Source organism: Hypanus sabinus, unplaced genomic scaffold (genome assembly GCF_030144855.1).
Source record: "Hypanus sabinus isolate sHypSab1 unplaced genomic scaffold, sHypSab1.hap1 scaffold_421, whole genome shotgun sequence".
Taxonomy (NCBI): Eukaryota; Metazoa; Chordata; class Chondrichthyes; order Myliobatiformes; family Dasyatidae; genus Hypanus; species Hypanus sabinus.
In genome coordinates this window covers 59,898-83,106 of record NW_026781300.1, presented here as the reverse complement: position 1 = coordinate 83,106, position 23,209 = coordinate 59,898, and the positions used below count along the sequence as shown (strand labels likewise).

The 23,209-nt window shown below is 45.3% G+C and overlaps 1 protein-coding gene across 2 annotated transcripts in view; it reads left to right on the top strand.

Moving 5' to 3' along the window:
* The window catches only part of LOC132388829 (zinc finger protein 235-like), a 36,380-nt gene extending 17,528 nt beyond the window's left edge, over positions 1 to 18,852 (top strand). For both annotated transcript variants that reach the window (XR_009510352.1, XR_009510353.1), the window contains exons 2-4: positions 1,520 to 1,633; positions 14,323 to 14,489; positions 18,533 to 18,852. The gene's annotated coding sequence lies outside the window, so the exon portion shown is untranslated. The remainder of the gene's footprint in view (positions 1 to 1,519; positions 1,634 to 14,322; positions 14,490 to 18,532) is intronic.
* Positions 18,853 to 23,209: the final 4,357 nt, after the last annotated feature.

The window sequence follows — 23,209 nt, the reverse complement described above, 5'->3', positions numbered from 1 at the left end:
AGACTCTGTGATGGGATGGTGTGGATGGAGCTTCACTCTGCGTCTCATCCGGGGAGTGTGTAATGGGACTGTGTTGAGGAAGCTTCAGTCTGTTACTGATTCCGGGACTGTGTGATGGGATGGTGCGGAGGGAGCTTCACTCAGTATCTGACAGGAATTTTGTAAGGGGCTGAATCGGAGTTATAATTTCCTAGTCTGACTCTGGGAGAGTATCATGGGACGGTGTGGAGGGAATTCTCTGTGTCTGACTCTGTGAGTGTGTGATCCGACAGTGTGGTGGGAGCTGCACGTTGAGTCTGAAGTGGGTGATGGGACGGGTTTAAGGGGAACTTCACTCTGGGTACAGGCGTGGGTGCGTGTGTTGGGACGGCGTGGAGGGAGCTTCATTCTGTGTCTGACCCATGAGAGTTAGTGATGGAAATGTGCAGACGGAAATTCACTGTGTGTTTGACATTGGGAGCGTGTGATGGGACGGTGTGGAGGCAGATTCACTCTGTGTCTGATCCCGAGTGTGTGTAATCGGACTGTGTGGAGGGATCTTTATCCTGTGTCTGATCCAGGGAGTGTGAGGTAGGGTGGTGTGGAGTGATTCTCTCAATACTTGACCCCGTGACTGTGTGATGAGACGGTGTTGAGGGAATTTCACTCTTTGTCTGACGCTGATACTTAGAGATGGAAGAGTGTGGTAGGAGCTTCACTCTGTGTCTGATCCAGAGAGAGTTTGATGGGACGGTGCGGAGGGAGCTAAACATTGTGTCTCATCCGGGGACTGGAGATAGGGTGCTGTGGAAGGATATTCTCTCCATGTATAATCGGGGGACTCTGTGATGGAATGGTGTGGAGTGAGCTACAGTCTATGTCTGACACAGGAAGATTGTAATGGGTCCGGCCGGAGTGAGATCCGGTCAATGTCTGACCCTGTGACAGTGTGATGTGACGTTGTGGAAGGAGGCTCGCTCTGTGTCTGACCCTGTGACTGTGTGATCCGACAGGACAGAGGGATATTCACTCTGTGTCTTATCCGGGAAATGTGTGAAGGGACTGCGTCGAGAGAGCTTCACTCGGTTTCTGACCAGGGAGTGTGTGATGTGATGGTGCAGAGGGAGCTTCTGTGTTTTAACCCTCGGAGCGTGTGACGGTACATGGCGGAGGAAGCTGCACTCTGTTTCTGACCTCGGGAACGATTGATTGCTCTTTGTGGAGAGTGTTTTGGTCTGTATCAGGAATGATTGATGGAAGATATGGAGGGAGCTTCACCCTGTGTCTGATCTAGGGATGGACGGTGTGGTGGGAGATTCTCTCAAAGTCTGACACTGTCACTGTGTGATGTAACGTTTTGGAGGGAGCGTCACTCTGTGTCTGACGCAGGACGTTTGTCATGATACAGCCTGGAGAGAGATTTTCCCAGTGTCTGATCCTGGGAGTGTAACATAGAAAGGTGTGGAGGGAATTCTCTGTGTCTGTGCCTCTAAGTGTGATGACAGCATGTGGAAGGAGATTCATTTTGTGTCTAATCCAGGGATTCTGAAATGGGACGGACTTGACGGAGATTCACTCTGCGTCTGAGCTGGGGTGCGTGTGATGGGACAGTGTGGAGGGAGCTTCACTCTCGCTCAGATCCGGGGAGTGTGAGGTAAGGTGTTGCGATGGGAGATTCACTCTTCTCAGCCAGTGAGTGTGTGATGTGATGATGAGGAGGGATCTTCACTCTGTGTTTGATTCAGGAATATTACAATTCAACATCCCGGAGTGAGATTGATGGGACGAGGCAGACAGAGCTGCAGTCTGAGTCTGACACCCCATGTTGATTGCTTCTGTTCCATTCTCTATTTTGTGACCTTTGTGGACACAGGTCAGATATTATACAGTATATGAGCTTCCAAGCTCTTTTATCATTTTGTCCGTGAGAGCAAGGAGAGCGCGCAGGAAAGTGGGGGCCAGGATAGTGCACGTATCTGGAGTGCGAGGAGGCGGTGGTCAGCCTGGATGGTGATGGGGAGCAGACACCATCAGACTGATGTCCCTCAGCCTGGAGCTGAGACGCTGCTGTACTAGTGTGAGGAGCTCAGACCTGTTATTACTGCAGTTCACTGGGTGCGGGGGCGAGGGGTGCGACCAGCAACCCCAGGTCACTGTTTCTCCTCCAATGAGACTCAAGTCCGACTGCAAGACAGGAAGTTACAGCGGTTTATTGATTCCATTATGACAAATGTAAATTAAACAATGTGTGAGCTGCTGATGTGCGGGAATAAATAAGCTGCTCCCGACTCACTCACAGTCACTGACTGGCGACAACGATTGATCGGTTGAATGATCAGTCCCGTTTCTCACCGTCATCCTGCATCGGGGAACCGATGATTATAAAATCACACTTCAGAGCTGAGTCCGAGATCGCTGTAGATTCAGTCACTGCCAAGGTATTTTGCAATTTGAAATCATCCCGCAGGCGGGGATGTTCACACATTCAGATGTTCACACGAACACTGTCAGTCCAGGTCTGGGTACTTGCAGAGATCTCAGTTTCTTCTCCCCGGTCTCACTGAACCGGTTCCTCACTAGCCTGAAACAGATGGAAGATTAAAGAAGAAATAAACAGATTGCACAACAGTGGCAGTAAAATATCACCATAGTATCCGCTGATATTTTATCACTTTGAACATTAACACACTCACTCAATCCATGTTAGACTCGGGAGTGTCAGTACGAGGCGGCGGAGAGCGGGGACACATCGGTCTGTAAGATAGTTCAATCCCAGGTTCAGCTCCGTCAGTGATGGTTTAGAACTAAGAGCGGAGACGAGATCCTCTGCACCAGAATCAGTGAGACCGACATTGCTCAGCCTGGAGAAGAGATCTAGTGAGTGTGAAGGACAAAGAGAGACAGCAGACGGTACAAATCCCCAGTGTTTATTAATAACACAATTACTGATCACATTAATGTTCAGTGTCAGACACCCAGTTACTGTAAACACAATCTCCCACTGTCTGGTACTTACCGCAGTTTCTGTATTTTACACTCTGACTTCCTCAGAGCCACAGACACCAGTTTCACTCCTGAATCTCCCAGTTTATTATCACTCAGGCTCAGCCCCGTCAGTGGTGGGTTTGTACTGAGAGCGGAGGCGAGATCCGCGGCACCGGAATCTGTGAGACCGACACCCCTCAGCCTGGAGATGAGAGAGAGTGAGGGTGAAGGACACAGAGAGACAGGAGACGGTACAAATCCCCAGTGTTTATCAGTAACACAATTACTGATATTTCTTCAGCACGACTGGGCAGGTCGGCCAGTGAGAACAGCGAGAAGAGTTTAAAAGGAAGACAGATTTACAGAGCGAGCGTCAGAGGAACTGAAGCACACAATCGGGAGAGGAGAACCACCATAGATTTTGGGTATCTCTTGGTGAGCACATTCACGCAGGTGTAAAGCTGGGACAGTCTGCCGACGGTCTCTTGTCCCTCAACGGGAAGAGGGTGTGAATCTCTGACCTACCTGCTGCAGTCAGTGTCGGTCTGGGTATCAGTAACAGTGAGAAGGAACATTGTCAATGGACGTGTCACAGGCAGCGAGAAACACGGCGATTCCTGTGATTTACTACCATTAAACCAATGACCGTCATTCACTGATCTAATGAAGTCTCCAACATCCCTTCACAAGGAACCAGAACCCTCCCGTCCTCTGGGAATTACTGACTAATCCCCTGGGCATTTGTCAGAATTCTTCACAATCTCATTTACTACAGTTTTACACCAATTCCTTAACATTGAAACAACACAATGGAACAGTTTCACAGTTCAGAGTGAGATGTAGAACGAATTAAGTTACCTCAACTCCTGGCACTTGTGCAGCCCGCGTCCCAGCCGCTGGATTCCTTCACACTGAATGTGGCAGTTCCCCAGGTCGAGGTGTTTTATTGTATCACAGAGTCTGATGGCATGAGACAGGAAAGCGCAGTCAATCGGGGTCAGTGTCATTCCACTGAATGAAAGTATTTCCACAGATCCCAGTGCGGCCTGAGCCAGTACACGATTCTGAGACTCAAGCAGGTAGTGCAATGTTTTCAGGAGGCTCCTTTTACCAGCTTCACTCCATGTGTTTCCAATCTGGCGTTTAACCTCCTCCTTCACCCAGTCAATCACCCGGCAGGTTGTTTCATGAGGAAATGGACCCAGAAATTCCTCCAGGCCCCGAGCTGTCATTGGTGAGGAGAGACCAGCAACAAAACGGAGAAATGCCTCAAATCGCCCATCTGTCGTGTTGTGGGCTTCAGTGAGGAATTTCAGGATATCCCCGGGATGTGGATTCAGGAATTGTGCGAGTGCAGCTACAAACTCTTGGATGGTGAGGTGTGGGAATGTGTACACCACGCTCCGGGCAGAATCCTCTCTCTCCAAAAGCTCCATCAGGAAACCGGACAGGAATTGGGAAGGCTGCAGATCGAACTTGATCAAATCTCCATCTGTAAACACAATCTTCTTCTCGGACACTCCTCTGCAGGCCATCTGACCAACCCTGAGTAACACATCACGGGGTCTCTCAAAGTCATGGCCGTGGTTTTTCAGGATGTTGTAAATATAGTAGGAGTACAGTTGGGTGATGGTCTTGGGAACTCGCTGTGGGTCCCTGACTCTTTGTGTGAAGAAGGGACCCAGTCCCAGAGCGAGGATCCAGCAGTAGGAGGGGTTGTAGCTCATGGTGTACAGGATCTCGTTCTCCTTCACGTGTTTGAAAACAGCTGCTGCCACCGTCTGATCTTCAAAATGCCTGAAAAAATATTATTTCCTTTCGTCACCAACAAATCCCAGGATTTCAGCCCAGGCATTGATCTCTGCCTTTTCCAATAAATGTAATGATGTCGGGCGGGTGGTCACCAGCACTGAACACCCTGGGATCAGCTTGCCCTGGATTAAACTGTACACAATGTCAGACACCTTGCACTTGAATTCAGGATCTGTGCATGTGGACGGATGTTCTGTGTCTCTCCGACTGTCAGCAAAGTCAATTCTGTCATTGAATTCATCCAAACCATCGAATATAAACAGCAATCCCTCTGGGTTCTTCCAGACCTCTCTCAGGATGTTCCCAAAGTAAGGATACTGATCCAGAATCAGTTCCCTCAGGTTTACTCTGCAGTTAATGGAGTTTAAATTCCGGAATTTGAAACTGAAGACAAACTGGAACTGTTGGTATATTTCCCCGCGGCCCAGTCATAAACAGTCTTTTGTACCATTGTTGTTTTCCCGATCCCTGAGACTCCGGCCACTGCTGCCGAACTCCCCGATTTGGATTTACTCCGGGAAAAGCTGCTCTGGAACAACTGATCAGTCCGGATGTTTTCCAGCTCTCCGCGGAGATGTTTCTGTCTCCACTCCTCGTGGTCTCTGCCTCTTGCCAGCAGCTCATGTTCCACCAGTCTCCGATCTCGAACAGTAGAAATGACCGTGAGCTCAGCGTATCGATCAACCAGCTGGAAAACCTTCACCTTCTCCCTCATCAGGATCGTGTTCACTCTCAGTGTTTCAGTTTGTGCCCGCAGAGTCTCCTTGTGTTTCTGTTGTACATCTTCCATGGAAACAGACAGTGGACAAACTGTTAGATGCCTCAACTCAGAACTCAGTATTTAAGCACACAGGAGTTAGCTCAAAGCTATTGCATTAAAGGACTCATGAATGGATGTTCGTGCAGCAAAGTAGATTTGATTAACAGACCCCTGACTGGACAGAGAGTTCTGGTCTAGATAAGCACCAGATCATCACATTTCCACAATAACTGTGCTGTGAAGTTGAGTATTTCCCTGGTAGTTCTCCTTACGCCGCATCAACACATTGAAAGCCAAGTGCCGATGTGGTGGATGGAGATAGAGAAGAGGGTAGTGGATATTTGGCAAAGGAGCAGGTCAGGGAATCACACCGTCACAGATTCAAAATAACAGGAATTACCTTTGTTGATCAGCATGTGCGCTGTGCATGGGTAATTGGGGGAGAAAATGTCAACGTCTTATTTAGGGAGATTGAGACAGTCAGCATTTTCACACACAATGCAGACAGTCCTCCCCCCTTTCATCAGCACAGATGCTGCCCGTGTCTCAAAAACAATATGTGTTCCAAACGCACAACAGATTCAAGATAGACAAGTGTAAAGGAACAGGAAATAATTGTTATCCCGGATATGGTACAACACAAAAAGTTAATGAGCGCAATGGAAAACACAATAAAAATAAATAAATACACACGATACAGGAGTCACTCTGACGACAGGTGCTTCTGACAGAAAATTTTTAAATCGTGCTGGTGGGGGGATAGGGGTTGTTAGTTGTGGAGGGATGTCTTAATCATTGGAGGTGTTGATCAGTTTTACTGCTTGAGGAAAGTAACTGATTTTGAGTCTGGTAGACCTGCTGTGGATGCTACGTAGCTTTCTCCCTCATGGGAGAGGGGCAAACAGCCCACAGGCAGGATAGGTGGACTTCTTCCTCCCTCATGAGAGGGGGGAACAATCCACAGGCAGGATAGGTGGAATCCTTCCTACCTCATGGGAGAGGGGCAAACAGCCCATAGGCTGGATAGGGGGGATCCTTCCTGATGTTGCTGGCCCTTTTGCGGAGCCTTTCTGCATATACGTCCCTGATGGATGGTCGGCTGGGCACGCCGGTGACGCGCTGGGTAATTTTGACTACCCGCTGTCGGGCGTTCCAGACCGCCACAGTTATACAGCATGTTGACCTGCCCTCCGCAGCACAGCTATAAAAGGACTGGAGTGTAGATGTGAGTACAGGTCAGACAACGTCTGTGGAAAGGAGAGAAAGGGGAGATGCTACTGTTCCATGACCTTAAATACGTTTTAAAGCCATGCTGAATACAGGTCGGGTGGTGCAGACGAGAGCAGAGACCGAGGAATTTCGGTAAAGGGGTGGTACAGGATTTCAGCTGTCACAGGACCTGCATAGAACACAGAACAGTACTGGAATAGGCCCTTCGGCCCACAACGTTGGTGTCAGCATGTTGCCACATTAAACTCGGATGTCTAAACATTCTCCCCATTCTCCTCAGAAGAAATTGTTGTTCCTTTACCAAAATGCATTACCATACATCTTCCAACACTGTATTCCGTCTGCCACATTTTGCCCACTCTCCCAATTTGTCTAAGTCTTGCTGCAATCGCATTGCTTCCTCAGCAATACCTACCCTTCGCCTATCTTTGAGTCATCTGTAAACTCTGCCACAAAGCCATCAGTTCCAATATCTAAATCACTGACAAAACAATGTGAAAAGTAGCGGTCCTAATTCTGACCCCTGAGGAAAATCACCAGTCACTGGCAGCCAACCAGAAAAGGTCCCCTTTATTCCCACTCCCTGCCTCCTGCCTGTCGGCCATTCCTCTATCCATGCCAGTGTCTTTCCTGAAGCACCATTGTATTTTAACTTGTTAAGCGGCCTCATGTGTGGCAACATATCGAACGTCTCCTGAAAATCCAAGTAAATGACATCCACGACCTCTCCTTTGTCCAGCCTGCTCAGTATTTACTCAGTGAACTGTAGCAAATTCGTAAAGCAAGATTTCCCTTCATATAACCTGTGCTGACTTTGACTTATTTTATCATTAAGCTCCAAATATCTCGAAACCTCTACATTAATAATTTATTTAAATTGATTTATTTCTTACATCCTTCACATACATGAGTAGTAAAAACCTTTACGCTACGTCACCATCTAAATCTGCAATGTGCAATTATAGTAATTTAAAATAATTTATAGACTCCAACAGTTTCCTAATTAGTTAGGTGAGACAAACTGGCCTACAATTTAATAAACAGGAGTAAATCTGCAGATGCTGGGAATCCAAGCAACACAAACAAAATGCAGGAGAATCTCAGCAGGCCAGGCAGCATCTATAGAACTGGTGACGTTTCGGAACAAGATCCTTCAGCAGGCCTGGAGACAAAGAGCTGAGGAGTAGATTTGAAAGGTGGGGGGTAGGTGGAGGGAGAGAAATGCCAGGCGATCGGTGAAACTTGGAGGGAAGGGATGAAGCAAAGAGCTAGGAAGTTGATTCTTGACTGACAGACGGCCCTGGAAGAAAGAAAAGGGTGGGGGTGGGGCTGTGCACCAGAGGGAGGCGATGGACAGGCAAAGAGATAACATGAGACGGCATGGGCATAGATAGAAGGGCATAGGGAAATGCCCTTGCATAGGGAAATGTGCAAGGGGAGTGGAAGCTTTACTGGAAGTTTGAGAAATCGATATTCATTCCGTCAGGTTGGCGGCTACTCAAACGGAACATAAGGTGTTGTTCCTTCAACCTTATCCCGACATTTGAGGAAGCCTTGTACTGACGTATCCGAATGGGAAGTGAAAGTAAAATGGGTGGCCACTGGGAGATGCCGCTTGTTCTGGCGGACACAGCGTAGATGCTCGTTGAAACGGTCTCGCAATCTACGTTGGGTCTCATCGATATACAAGAGGCCACACCGAGATCATCTACACCTCCCTCTTCTTTCCTTTCTTCCATGGCCTTCTGTCGCTTTCACCAACCAACTTCCCAGCTCTTAGCTCATCCCTCCACCACCAAGTTTTTTCGCCAGCCCCACCGGATGTTCTCGGCCCGATAAGTTGAATGTACTTTCTCCATAGATGCTGCCTGGACTGCTGAGTCTCTCCATCATTTTCTGTGTGTTCGCCGATAATTTTAATTCTTTTGCCTTCATTTCTTCTTTATGCTTTTTGTTGCCTTTTGTTAGATTTTAAAATATTCCCAATCAACTAACTTTCCACTCACTTTTGCTACATTATATTGCGTTTCCTTTTATTTTATGCAGTCCCTAGCTGTCTCCAAAGGAAGTACATTAATATTATTTTATTTTAATCTCCCTGCTGAGATCTGATCTCACAGCGTATCGGGACCCTGTCAGGGACGTGTGGGATCTCACAGTATGTCTGGGGTGTGTGAGGTCTCACAGTGTGTCGGGACCCAGCCAGGGGTGCGTGGGGTCTCACAGTCTGTCAAGACCCTGCTGGGAGTGTGTGGGGTCTTAGATGTGTCAGGACCCTGCCGGGTATGTGTGGGGACTCCATTCAATGTATTCGGTTGTGATAGGGAACGTAGAAATACATTGATTGTGGACATATTTACTTTTGAGAATGTGGCAGTAATGATGTTCAATGAATCAGGGAGTGCATCTATTTCATATTCAGAAATGGGTATGGGAATTTTACGTCGTGTCTGTTCCGTCGGCAAACAACATGAGGAATAGTGAAGAACAAGCTTGTAGCGATTTACCAAATCTATGGTTTAGGGACACTGACATCATTGACCGTATGTGGACTGGAACAACATTAACAGGAGTGAGAGAGACGCGAGTAGTTTGTAAACCTCCTGATTCACATGGCTCTGGTCCCATATTTAAATTATCATCTTTGGGATTTGTTCTTGTAAATGAGACAGACTGAACCAAGGTTCTGACCGAAAATCTTTATATTTCTGTTAAAAGCTTCGAATAATCAGAAAAAACAACATGGGCTGATGCAAAATTAAGTTTTGAGATATTTGTATTTCCTACGCTCTCTCTTCTGTTAAGTGTGCAGTTGAGTGATCCAACTCAGTCTGCGATGTTGAAGCCTTACAATCTCTGAGCCCATGCACTGCCCCGGGCTCCATTTTCACAGACATGATGGGCTTATGGATGTAGTGAGCTTCCCATCCAGATGGTCACAATTTAACTAATTGCAATATTATTTATAGATATTTTCAGTCCTTTCCACCTTACTTGGCGCGATCCCACAACCCTCGGTTTCCCTGTCCTAATTTCCATCTCTCACCCTTCCACAGTGTCCATCACACAACACCGGCTGACAGGAATTTCAGCTTCTGTGGACTGAGCTGAGGAATATATCCCCCAGTCTCACCGTCTCTAACACTGCAGCAGTGTTTGCACTAGGGAGTGCATATGTGAACACAGCGTGGTTCATCTGCTGCTCTGTGGTTGAACAGACCAGTTGGAATGTTACCTGCTTTTCTAATTAAAGTGATGCTACTATTATTATTCTGTGACTGGAACTTCGGTGGACGCCCAACTCTAAAAAAAGATCATCTGCAGGAACTGGGGGAGTTAGATAATCAGTCTCCTGTGGTTGAAATGTCTATTACTGGAGGGACTGCAGGAAAGGTGAGAGGGGGTTGGATTAAGGGGGATGTGAGGGATCTTTTTTTTTTTAAATCAGAGTGTCATAGATGCCTGTAACGCACTGCTTGGTAAGATGGTAGAGGCAAATTCTTTGAAGCTTTTAAGAGACGTTTGGTCAGTCACATGGATGTAAGGAAGATGGAGGCGGACGGACATAGTGTAGGAAGGAGCGATTAGAGTTTGGGTGAGTTTCATTTACTTCTTAGCTGGTTCGGCAGAATATTATACATCTAATGGCCTAATCCCTTGTTGTACTGTTCAATTTTTAACGCATGTTCACTTACCTTTCAACTCACTGAGAATCCTGAGTAAACTTCGAGTGGGATTTGATCGATGGGAGGGATCAGAGTCTGTTTGAATTTAAACAAATCGAGGGAATAATTTGTTGAGTATCGTTACTGTTTACATCCTGTTCCTATTAGCATACAGTGATGCACGTTAAAACAGTGAGGTGTTCCAGAACAAAAGTTATTCTGCAGGTGCTGAAAGTTTCGAGGAACACAAAGACACAGAGGATATTTGCAGAACAGCAGGTCAGGCAACATCCATGGAAAGGAATAAACATCTGACGTTTCGGATCAGGACCACGAGGAACGGAAACTTATGAGGCAATATCCTTCACAAGTAGAGCAAGTAAATAGACAGTGTGTGAGGGAGGAAAGGCAGGTGATGGAGAAGGGATGCGCTCAGCCCGAAGATGTAGGGGAGAGGAAAGAAAAGGATAATAAATTTGAATGCATTGTTAGGGATGGAAAGAGAGGAGGAGATGTAGAGTATCTTAAATGTATCTATTTTAATGCTGGGAGCATTGTAAGAAAGGTGGATGAGCTTAAAGCGTGGATTGATACCTGGAATTATGATGTTGTAGCTATTAGTGAAACATGGTTGCAGGAAGGGTGTGATTGGCAACTAAATGTTCCTGGATTTAGTTGCTTCAGGTGTGATAGAGTAGGAGGGGCCAGACGAGGAGGTGTTGAATTGCTTGACCGAGATAATCTTATGGCGGTGCTTTGGAAGGATAGATTAGAGAGCTCCTCTAGGGAGACCATTTGGGTGGAATTGAAGAATGGGAAAGGTGCAGTAACACTGATAGGAGTGTATTATAGGCCACCTAATGGGGCGCGTGAGTTGGAAGAGCAAATGTGTAAGGAGATAGAAGATATTTGTAGTAAACACAAGGTGGTGATTGTGGGAGATTTTAATTTTCCACACGTAGACTGGGAAGCTTATTCTGTAAAAGGGCTGGATGGTTTAGAGTTTGTGAAATGTGTGCAGGATAGTTTTTTGCAACAATACATAGAAGTACCGACTAGAGATGGGGCAGTGTTGGATCTCCTGTTAGGGAATGCGATAGGTCAGCTGACAGATGTATGTGTTGGGGAGCACTTCGGGTCCAGTGATCACAATAGCATTAGCTTCAATATAATTACGGAGAAGGACAGGACTGGACCTAGAGTTGAGATTTTTGATTGGAGAAAGGCTAACTTTGAGGGGATGCGAAGGGATTTAGAGAGAGTGGATTGGGTCAAGTTGTTTTATGGGTAGTATGTAATAGAGAAATGGAGGTCATTTAAGGGTGAAATTATGAGGATACAGAATCTTTATGTTCCTGTTAGGGTGAAAGGAAAGGTTAAAGGTTTGAAAGCACCATGGTTTTCAAGGGATATTAGAAATTTGGTCCAGAAAAAGAGGGATGTCTACATTAGATATAGGCAGCATGGAGTAAAGGAATTGCTCGAGGAATATAAAGAATGTAAACGGAATCTTAAGAAAGAGATTAGAAAATCTAAAAGAAGATACGAGGTTGGTTTGGCAAATAAGGTGAAAGTAAATCCGAAAGGTTTCTACAGTTATATTAAAAGCAAGAGGATAGTGAGGAATATAATTGGCCCCTTAGAGAATCAGAGTGGTCAGCTATGTGTGGAACCGAAGGAGATGGGAGAGATTTTGAATGATTTATTCTCTTCGGTATTCACTAAGGAGAAGGATATTGAATTGTCTAAGGTGTCGGAAACAAGTAAGGAAGGTATGGAACCTATGACAATTAAAGAGGTGGAGGTACTGGCGCTTTTAAGAAATTTAAAAGTGGATAAATCTCCGGGTCCTGACAAGATATTCCCCAGGACCTTGAGGGAAGTTGGTGTAGAAATAGCAGGAGCTCTGACGGAGATCTTTAATATGTCATTAGAAACGGGGATTGTGCCGGAGGATTGGCGTATTGCTCATGTGGTTCTATTGTTTAAAAAGGGTTCTAGAAGGAAGCCTAGCAATTATAGACCTGTCAGTTTGACATCAGTGGTGGGTAAATTAATGGAAAGTATTCTTAGAGATAGTATTTATAATTATCTGGATAGACGGGATCTGATTAGAAGTGGCCAGCATGGATTTGTGCGTGGAAGGTCATGTTTGACAAACCTTATTGAATTTTTTGAAGAAGTTACGAGGAATGTTGACGAGGATAAGGCAGTGGATGTAGTCTATATGGACTTCAGCAAAGCCTTTGACAAAGTTCCACATGGAAGGTTAGTTAAGAAGGTTCAGTCGTTAGGTATTAATGCTGGAGTAATAAAATGGATTCAACAGTGGCTAGATGGGAGATGCCAGAGAGTAGTGGTGGATAATTGTTTATCGGGATGGAGGCCGGTGACTAGCGGGGTGCCTCAGGGAATTGTTTTGGGCCCAATGTTGTTTGTAATATACATAAATGATCTGGATGATGGGGTGGTAAATTGGATTAGTAAGTATGCCGATGATACTAAGGTAGGAGGTGTTGTGGATAATGAGGTGGATTTTCAAAGCTTGCAGGGAGATTTATGCCGGTTAGAAGAATGGGCTGAACGTTGGCAGATGGAGATTAATGCTGAGAAGTGTGAGGTTTTACATTTTGGCAGGAATAATCTAAATAGAACATACAGAGTAAATGGTAGGGCATTGAGGAATGCAGAAGAACAGAGAGATCTAGGGATAACTGTGCATAGTTCCCTGAAGGTGGAGTCTCATGTAGATAGGGTGATGAAGAGGGCTTTTGGAACGCTGGCCTTTATAAATCAAAGCATTGAGTACAGAAGTTGGGATGTAATTCTAAAGTTGTACAAGGCATTGGTAAGGCCAAATTTGGAATATTGTGTGCAGTTCTGGTCACCGAATTATAGGAAAGATATCAATAAATTAGAGAGAGTGCAGAGACGATTTACTAGGATGTTACCTGGGTTTCAGCAATTAAGTTACAGAGAAAGGTTGAACAAGTTAGGTCTCTATTCATTGGAGCGTAGAAGGTTGAGGGGGGATTTGATCGAGGTATTTAAAATTTTGAGAGGGTTAGATAGAGTTGACGTGAACAGGCTGTTTCCATTGAGAGTAGGGGAGATTCAAACTAGAGGACATGATTTGAGAGTTAGGGGGCAGAAGTTTAAGGGAAACACAAGAGTGATAGCTGTGTGGAATGAGCTTCCTGTAGAAGTAGTAGAGGCTAGTTCAGTTGTGTCATTTAAGGTAAAATTGGATAGGTATATGGAAAGGAAAGGAGTGGAGGGTTATGGGCTGAGTGCGGGTAGGTGGGACTAAGTGAGATTAAGGGTTCGGCACGGACTAGGAGGGCCAAGATGGCCTGTTTTTGTGCTGTGATTGTTATATGGTTATATAATATCTAAAATTTCTGTCCCCTCATATCCAGTACAAATGAATGACTTTGGTTTGAAACATTGATTGTTTATTCTGTTCCAGAGATGCTGCCTGACATGTTGAGTACCTCCAGCATTTTGTGAGAAATCCCAGAGATTTGCCGAGGAAGCGGTTGACCAGGCAGGCAGAGCACTAGAAACTGACCAGACCAAAGCGGTGGCGATGGGCAGTACCAAGATAGTGATGTTCATGGGTCTCTATATTCTCAGGAATAAGCTGAGTCTTTTTCAAACCGAGTGGTTATTCTCGGTGACAAGAAACAGCAGCCTTCAAAAGATGGAACTATAACCCCACGATCCACGCCCCGCCTACCACCCCCCCCACCTGACTGCGCCCATTCCCCCCATATATACTTCAGACTGTGTTTGGTGACCTGGCGCGCACCATTTTCAGGTTCCAGACAGAAAGTTACTTCCCTATATGGTGTCAGTAATTTCTTTAATGCTCCCCATTTTCCTTCACAGGTCTGAGCTCAGTGATCACCGAGCTCCTGGCAAGCTGGGACGATTTCCAGTTGCTGCAGTTGACGGACTTCTACCGGGACAGGCTGGAGCAGGCGATGGAAGGTGCGGTGCACGGAGTGAGCCTGGCGTTAACGGCCGAGAATCAGTTCAGCGGAGAGGAACATCGGGTGAGTGGGAGGGAGAATGGGTTTGAATTTTCACACATCACAGGACTGATAGGTGTCAGAACTCTGATTCTTTGGATATCAAGTTAGATTAAATAACAACCGGGAAATAGATACTGTATATACAATCACAAAAATGTGAATTTGAACCTGTGATAGAAAGGAGTGAAAAGACACCGCAGACTCGTGGGTGGCTGCTCAGTTACATATTTGTGATTTGTTCTGTGCGGTACACGGCTGGGGACTGACGGATGTCATACCTTTTGTTGTTATCCACTGAAATACGTTGAACTTACACTTGTGCATCGACTTTTATTACAACCATTATTGGAGATCATGGGACGTCATGCAAGTGTAATAAATCCGTGGGTTCGCCAGCAAGGGCAACTTAGTTTAGTTAGAATTCATTGCTACATTCTCAACAGCTGTTTCTGAACCTGCAGATAATTTTAAATATTCTGAGGTAGTTAATGAATACTTTGCTTCAGTATTCACCACGAAAAGGACCTTGCCAATTCTGGGGATGATTTACAGTGGACTGAAAACTTGAGTGTATAGACATTAGGAAAATGCTTGAACTGGAACGTTTGAAAGGTATTAAGTTAGATAACCGCTGATACGAAATATACCCCAGTCTATTTTGGGAAGCGAAGAAGGAGATTGCTGAGCCTCTGACGGGAGACGTACCAGAGGATTTGAAGGTTGTAAAGATTGTTCCCTTGTTCAAGAAAAGGAATTGAGGTAAGACAGTAAATTATAGACCAATGGGTCTTACTTCAGTGTTGAGCAAGCTATTGGAGAAGATTCTGAGAGGCAGGACTCATGAGCATTTGGAGAGGCATAAGCTGATTAATGATAGTCAGCATGGCTTTTTCAAGGGCAAATCATGCCTACTGAACCTGACTGAAATTTTGAGGATGTAACAAAACAAATCGATGAAGATAGAGCAGTGGATGTAGTGTATATGAATTTCAGTAAGACATTTGATAAGGGTTCCCATGCAAGGTTCTTTTAGAAAGTAATCAGGCATGGGATCCAAAGAGGCCTTACTTTGTGGATCCAGAATTGCCTTGCCCACAGAAGACAAAAGGTAGTTGTAGCTGTTTCGAATTATGCATGGAGGACGGCGATCAGTGGTTTTCCGCAGGGATCTGTTCTGGGACCCCTCCTCTTTCAGAGGAAATAGAAGGGTGGGCTATTAAGCTTGTTGATGACGCAATGATGGGCAATTGTCTGGAGGGTTGTCAGACATTACAACGGGATATCGATAGGATGCGGAACTGGGCTGAGAAGTGGCATATGGAGTTCAATCCAGATGTATGAAGTGGTTCTTTTCAGAATGTCAAGTTTGAAGACAGAATATAATATTAATTGTAAGACTTTTGGCACTGAGGAGGTTCAGAGAGAGATTGAAATCTGTGCCCATAAGATACTCAAAGCTGTTGTGCAGGTTGACAGTGCTGTTAAGAAGGCGTATGGTGTGATAGCCTTCATCAATTGTGAGACTGAGTTCAGGAGCCGTGAGACAATGTTCAACGTATATAAAATCCTGGTTAGGCCCCACAGAGTACTGTGTTCTGTTCTGGTCACCTTAACACAGGAAGGATGTGGATGCCGTAGGGAGAGTGCAGAAGATATTTACAGGGATGCTGCCTGGATTGAAGAGCGTAACTTATGAGAAAAGGTTTAGTGAATAACCTTTTCTCCTTGGATCGAAGGAAAATGAGAGTAGACCTGATAGAGGTGTAAAAGGTATGAGGTATGAGAGGATTTGATCCTGTGGATAGCCAGAGGCTATTTTCCAGAGCTGAAATGGTTAACACGAGGGGGCATAGTTATAGGATGCTTGGAAGCAGATAAAAGGGGGATGTCAGTGATAGGTTATTCACACAGAGAGTGAAGGGTGCGTGTGATGCACTGCCAGTGACGGTGGTGGAGGGGGATACAATAATACGTTTTCAGAGACTCTTAGATGCTCAGAAAAATTGAGCGCTATGAGGTATTGAAGTTGTAGGCCGTTGCTAGAGTAGGTCACATGGTCGGCACAACATTGTGGAACTGTAATGTTGCTGTAGATTTCATGTGTTTATGACGCTGATCAACATAAAATGTCCTTTATGTCAAAGTAAAAACCAGATCTCTGCAAAGTCATCTTAATTAATTACATATATAAAACACAAAATAACTGATTGTGTAAGTATTCGTCCTCTTCTAATATGACACACCAAATCAACACTGGAGCCGCCAAATGATTTTAGAACTCACATAATTAGTTTTATGGATATATGATTTTGGAGGCATGCATGTTGTCCAGGTGTTGCAATTGATTGTAGAAAAATACAACTGTATCTGTAAGGTCCAGCTGTTGGTGAGTCAGTATCCTGGCAAAACCTACACCCAATAGACTAAAGAATACTCCAAGCTTAAAAACACAAGTCAGGAGATGGATACAAGAAACTTTCCAAGTCATTAAATATCCTCTGGAGTACAGTTAACTTAATCATGAAGAAATAGAAAGAATATGGCACAGCTGTAAATCTGCCTAGAGCAGCTGAGTGACCGTGCAAGAAGAGGACTGGTGAGAGAGGCCACCAACAGACCTATGACAACTCCGGAGGAGTCACAAGCATTACTGGCTGAGATAGCAGAGTCTGCGCAGACAACACCTTTTCCTGGGAGCTTCACAGTTCAGAGCTTTATGGGAGAGTGTCAAAGAGAAAGGCACTGATAAAAAAACTCACATGAAATCTAACCTCGTTTCCCAAAAGGCATGTGGGAGACTGAAGTCAACTGGACGTAGGTTTTTAAGTCTTATTAAAGCAAAGTTGAGATTTCTTGCCATTAGATTACATGCTATATTTGATGTGGAGTAACGGGCTCAGGTCGTGTTCCTTGGGTGGGTTATATGAACAAATTTGCTTCTGAAAATTATGGACGTTGGCCGTTCACCACTGATTTATGATATTTCTTCACATCACTATTCCAAATCCCGTGTTGAGTTTTGAACCTGTATCCTGTCCAACGTTGATGGGACTGTAGAGTCACAACAATGCCACCATATCGGCTATTTAAAACTCCACACAGTTCTCTCCTCCTTTCAGCTGCCAGTTTAATTCTTTGACAGGGAGTGCATGGGGTGTCAGGGAGGGGTAGCGCCTCTGGTGGGGGAACATGTCGCGTCCATTTCAGGAAGCATTGTCCACCTTTGGTCCACACTATTACTTGTGACTCCCCGTAGCTGTTTGCATGCGACAGCGGCCACACTCCGGGCAAAGGCTTCGACAAGCCGGCTAAACCAGGTAAGGATAGCCTATGGGTCTCAAACCCTCGGTGAGATAGGGAGTTGTCTTTCCCAGCATGTGAAGACTGGCTCCGGCGGACTGAGCCGACGAGACCAATGGAAGATCCAATGGTCAAGAAGGCGATCTCTTCAAGCGTCGTGGAACGCGTAGAGCACAAGACACAGAAGTTGTCCTGGTCATCCACTGCGCCCAGTCCCATCTCCAGCCATCTCGACTCTTGTGCTGCCAATGGAACCAGATGGCATTTGGGAAGAGAGATTGAGCCTGACGTTGCGCAACTCTCCCTCACTTAAATCCAAATCCCGAGCTAGTCTCGACACCATCATCAAATGGTGTCGAGGTCTTCAACTTCGACGATGTAAGAACAGAAGTGTCTATACTTTTCCGGTTTTCTGACTTATTCCAAAGACGTTTGGGCTAATAGGTTAGTTTGACATACGCGTACAATTAGCGGCATGGATTTTACGACTTGCTATACGTAGCAACGGATGGAGAATAGGGGATGGAGAATTACGTTGTATGACGTGTCCACTGACTCACGCTAATCTACCTCACCAGCTGTATTTTATGAAAATGTCCAGCAGACTAATCCATCATGTCTGTCCCTTGATAAGTCTGTTGTCATAGTATGCTATCCTTTCATCAATTTCAGAATTAGACAGTATTCTTATGTGTTATTTGACAAATCACTTAATGGCTAATTTAAAACTACTTGCAATCTACTAACCTGCTCTATTTCCAAAGCTTTCAGACGGTTCCGAAACATCTCTGCTGACAGGAGAAAGTTCATGAAAAATGGCTATGTCTCCTGCGTCTGGATCTCCTCTGCGTTGAGTACGTTCAATCAAATATCTTCGTTCACTGTCACTCGATTTTGTGTCACGATCATCTCCTCTATCCGTGAAACATTCCAGCAGAGTTTCCAAGCATGAAATTATGACACCCATGTCAGTTGCGTTTCTCTCTGCAAAATGCAAACCCAGGTTAAAGAGTTATGAAACACGGGATTGACAGAAGTTAGAAACTGCCAGCAACAGTCTCCTGTCCCAATTAAGTGGTACAGTGTCCCAAATAAACAATAGAAATCCCGAGTTTTGTATCGACTGTTTTTGCTTTCAAAGACTGTCCCAAATAAGCGGCTAGCTCAATTCACCGGATTCGACTTTGAAAAGGCATTCAGCCCCGAACCCTTGGCTCACATAAATCGAAATTACAACCATGGATTTTGATCCAGGGATTTTATTTATGAATCACATGCTCCCCTCTTTTCAACAGTTGAGCTCAAATCCAGCGGAGCATACCTTATCAGAATCGGTAAAGTGAACTCGGCTTTTTCTCCCAGGAGTCACGGAGGATGAGAGGTGACCTGATAGAAGTGTATAAGATGATGAGAGGAATGGATTGTGCGGATAGTCAGAGGCTTTTTCCCAGGGCTGAAATGGCTAACACGAGAGGGCACGTTTTTAAGGTGTTTTGGAGAAGGTACAGATGAGGAAGTAGTTACAGTAGAGATGTCAGGGGTAAGGTTTTTACTCAGAGAGTTGTGAGTACGTGGAATGGGCTGCTGACAACGGTGGTGGAGGCGGATATGATAGGGTCTTTTAAGAGCCTTTTGAATAGGTACATGGAGCTTAGTAAAATAGAGGGCTATGGGTAAGCTTAGTAATTTCTAAGGTAGGGATATACTCGGCGCAACTATGTGAGCCGCAGGGCCTGTATGGTGCTGGAGGTTTTCTATGTTTATAAATGATAAAAATAACTAAACAAATCAAAAAACTGTAATGTCAGCAGTTTAAACCTAGTCGTCTATCTTTGTTGCGTAATTATTTGAAACACCTCTCGCTGTTCACGGGTAGCAGCAACGATTTTGATTCATTTGGAATTAATATCAGGCTTCATTGTTCCCCGAATAGCAGAGCGTTTCTGAGGTCTTGCCAGGGGTCTCTGATGGGGTTTAGGCCAGGTCTCCACTCAAAAACTTCAATTTTCTCCATTTGAAGCAACTCCATGGTTGGACTGGTGGTATCTTTTGCGGCGTTGTACAGCTGAAAGGCAGACCCCAACAAGTTTTAGCCAAGGTTTATTTATATTCAACAGCATTCTTCTTTCCAACAGTTCTGAACAGATTTCCAGATCCCTGTTGTTGACAAGCTTCCCTATAACATGACGAAACCTCCACACGTCTTTACAGTAGGGTTGATATTACCTGGCTGATGCGCAGAATTAGAATTATGCTACACGTCTTGCTCTGTCTTCAGGACAATCAGTCCCACGTTAGTCTCATCCAAACACAAGGTTTTCTTAAACATAGTTACAATATCTTCTAAGTAACGCTGTACAAAGTCATTGCATGCCAGGATATGTATTTTTGTTAGCGGTACATGTGGTGTACAGTATATCCAATACAGCGCATCTCTAAACATTTCAACAAACAAACTCCTGGAAACAGATGCTGTAAATTCAAAAAATAACACATACAAAATGCTGGTGGAGCTCAGCAGGCCAGGCAGCAGCTATAGGGAGAAGCGCTGTCGACGTTTCGGGCCGAGACCCTTCGTCAGGACTAACCGAAAGGAAAGATAGTAAGAGATTTCAAAGTGGTGGGGGAGGGGGAAATGCGAAATGATTAAAGACCGGAGGAGCTGGGATGAAGCGAACAGATGGAAAGGTGATTGGCGAAAGTGATACAGAGCTGGAGAAGGGAAAGGATCAGGGGACGGGATGCCTCAAGAGAAAGAAAGGGGGAGCACCAGAGGGAGAGGAAGAACAGGCAAACTACTAAATATGTCAGGGATGGGGTAAGAAAGGGAGGAGGGGCATTAACGGAAGTTAGAGAAGTCAATGTTCATGCCATCAGATTGGAGGCTACCCAGCCGATTATAAGGTGTTTTTCCTCCAACCTGAGTTTGAATTCATTTTGACAATAGCGGAGGCCATGGATACATAAGAACATAAGAGATAGGAGCAGGAGTAGGCCAATCGGCCCCTCAAGCCTGCTCCGCCATTCAACAAGATCATGGCTGATCCAATCTTAACTCTAGTTTTCACCGAATCCCACAAGGCAACAGTGCCAACCAACAGGATACCATGCCGTCCATTTTATTTTATTATTCATCCCTCCCAAACCCATGTGACCACCCGGGGTGGGGGGGGGGGGGGAAACGATTTGTCAATTGAGGAGAAAAAATCTGGAAAATTCCTCTCCGACCCATCCAGACTATCGAAAACTGACCCAGGAGATTACATGGCTGATCTAAACCTAGCCTCATGTCCACTTATCTGCTTGCTCACCGTGTCCCCTAATACCATTTTTATCCAGGAAAATGTCTATCTCCGTTTTGAATTTATTGAGTGTAGTAGCTTCCACAGCTCTCTGGGGCAGTAAATTCCACAGCCCCACTACCCTCTGAGTGAAGAAATTTCTCCTCACCTCAGTCCTGGAACGGCATCCCCTTATTTTAAGACTATGCCCCCTAGTCCTAGTTTCACCCATCATTGGGAGCATTCTCCCCACATCCCCCCGATCAAGCCCTTTCACAATCTTATAGGTTTCAATATGATCGTCTCTCATTCTTCGGAACTCCAATGAGTAGAGTCCCAATCTACTCAACCTCTCATCATACATCAACCAACCCATCCCCAGAATTAACCTAGTGAACCTTCTCTGCACTGCCTCGAGAGCCAGTATGTCCTTTCTTAAATATGGACACCAGAACTGCACACATTACTCCAGATGTGGTCTCACCAATACACGGTACAACTGCAGTAAGACCTCCCTGTTCTTATACTCCATCCCCCTAGCAATAAAAACCAGCATTCCATTGGCCTTCTTGACCACCTACTGTACTTGCATACTAACTTTTTGTGTTTCCTGCACCAGGACCCCCAGATCCCTTTGCACAGAAGCACTTTCCAGTTTCTCTCCATTTAGATAGTAACTTGCTCAATTATTTTTCCTGCCAAAGTGCAAGACCTCACACTTGTCAGTATTATATTTCATCTGCCAAATGTCTGCCCAATCACTCAGCTTATCTATGTCCCCCTGCAGGGTTTCAATGTCCTCCGCACTCATTACACTCCCTCCCATCTTTGTGTCATCAGCAAACTTCGATACGTTGCACTTAGTCCCTTTCTCCAAATCATTAATATAGATTGTAAAGAGTTTGGGTCCCAACACCGACCCCTGCGGAACACCACTAGTCACCAACTGCTAGTCTGAGAATAAACCATTTATCCCAACTCTCGGTTTTCTGTTAGAAAGCCAATCCTCCACCCATGTAAGAATATTATCCCCAATCCCATGATTTTTTACTTTAAGTAATATTCTTTGGTGTGGCACCTTGTCAAATTTCTTTTGGAAGTCCAATTACACCACATCCACTGGTTCCCCTTTATCTACCCTATATATTATGTCCTCAAAGAACTCCAACAAATTTGTCAAACATGACTTCCCTTTTGTAAAGCCATGCTGATTTTGTCCTATTAAGCTATGTTTATCCAAATGCCCTGTTACTGTTTCCTTAATTATCGATTCCAATATTTTTCCAACCAGAGATTTTAGGCTAACTGGCCTATAATTCCCAGCCTTCTGTCTATTGCCCTTTTTAAATAAATAAATTCTGATAGACATATCAGAATGGGAATGGGACGTGGAATTAATATGTGTGACCACTGGGAGATCCTGCTTTTTATGGCGGACCGAGCGTAAGTGTTCAGCGAAACGGTCTCCCAGTCGTGTCGGGTCTCACCAAAGGCCACACCGGGAGCACCGGACGCAGCATACCGCACCAGCCAACTCACAGGTGAACTGTCGCCTAACCTAGAAGGACTGTCTGGGGCCCTGAATGGTGGTGATGGAGGAAGTGTAAGGGCAGGTGTAGCACTTGTTCCGTTTACAAGGATGAGTGCCAGGAGGGAGATCGGTGGGTAGAGATGGGGGGTACGAGTGGACAAGGGAGTCGCGTAGTGGGCTATCCCTGCGAAAAGCGGAAAGAGAGAGGGAGGGAAAAATGTATTCGTTAGTGTGATCCCGTTGGAGATGGTCTATTTTGGTACCAGTGACGGCGGTAGGAAATGTGACAAGGTTCGGCAAGGAGAGTTCATGGCGTTAGGTGATGAGGAAAAGGGAGGAACTCCAGCGTTGTAATCTCAGGATTGCTACCGGCGCAACGAGGTATTCAGGCCGGAAGTAAGCATGTGGCCTATGGTTTGGTGAAGAGGGGAGGGCTTAAAATTTTGGATCTCTGGGCTTTCTTACAGGGAAGTTGGAACCTGGGCAGAAGAGATGGGTGGTACATTAACCGGAGTGGAATTACTATTTTCATCCTCAACAGTGCGGTTCAAACCTGACTTGCCGGGAGATGGGAACCAGAGTGTCAGAGCAGTTCGTGAAGACGTTGTGGAGGAAGATGTTGTGAACAA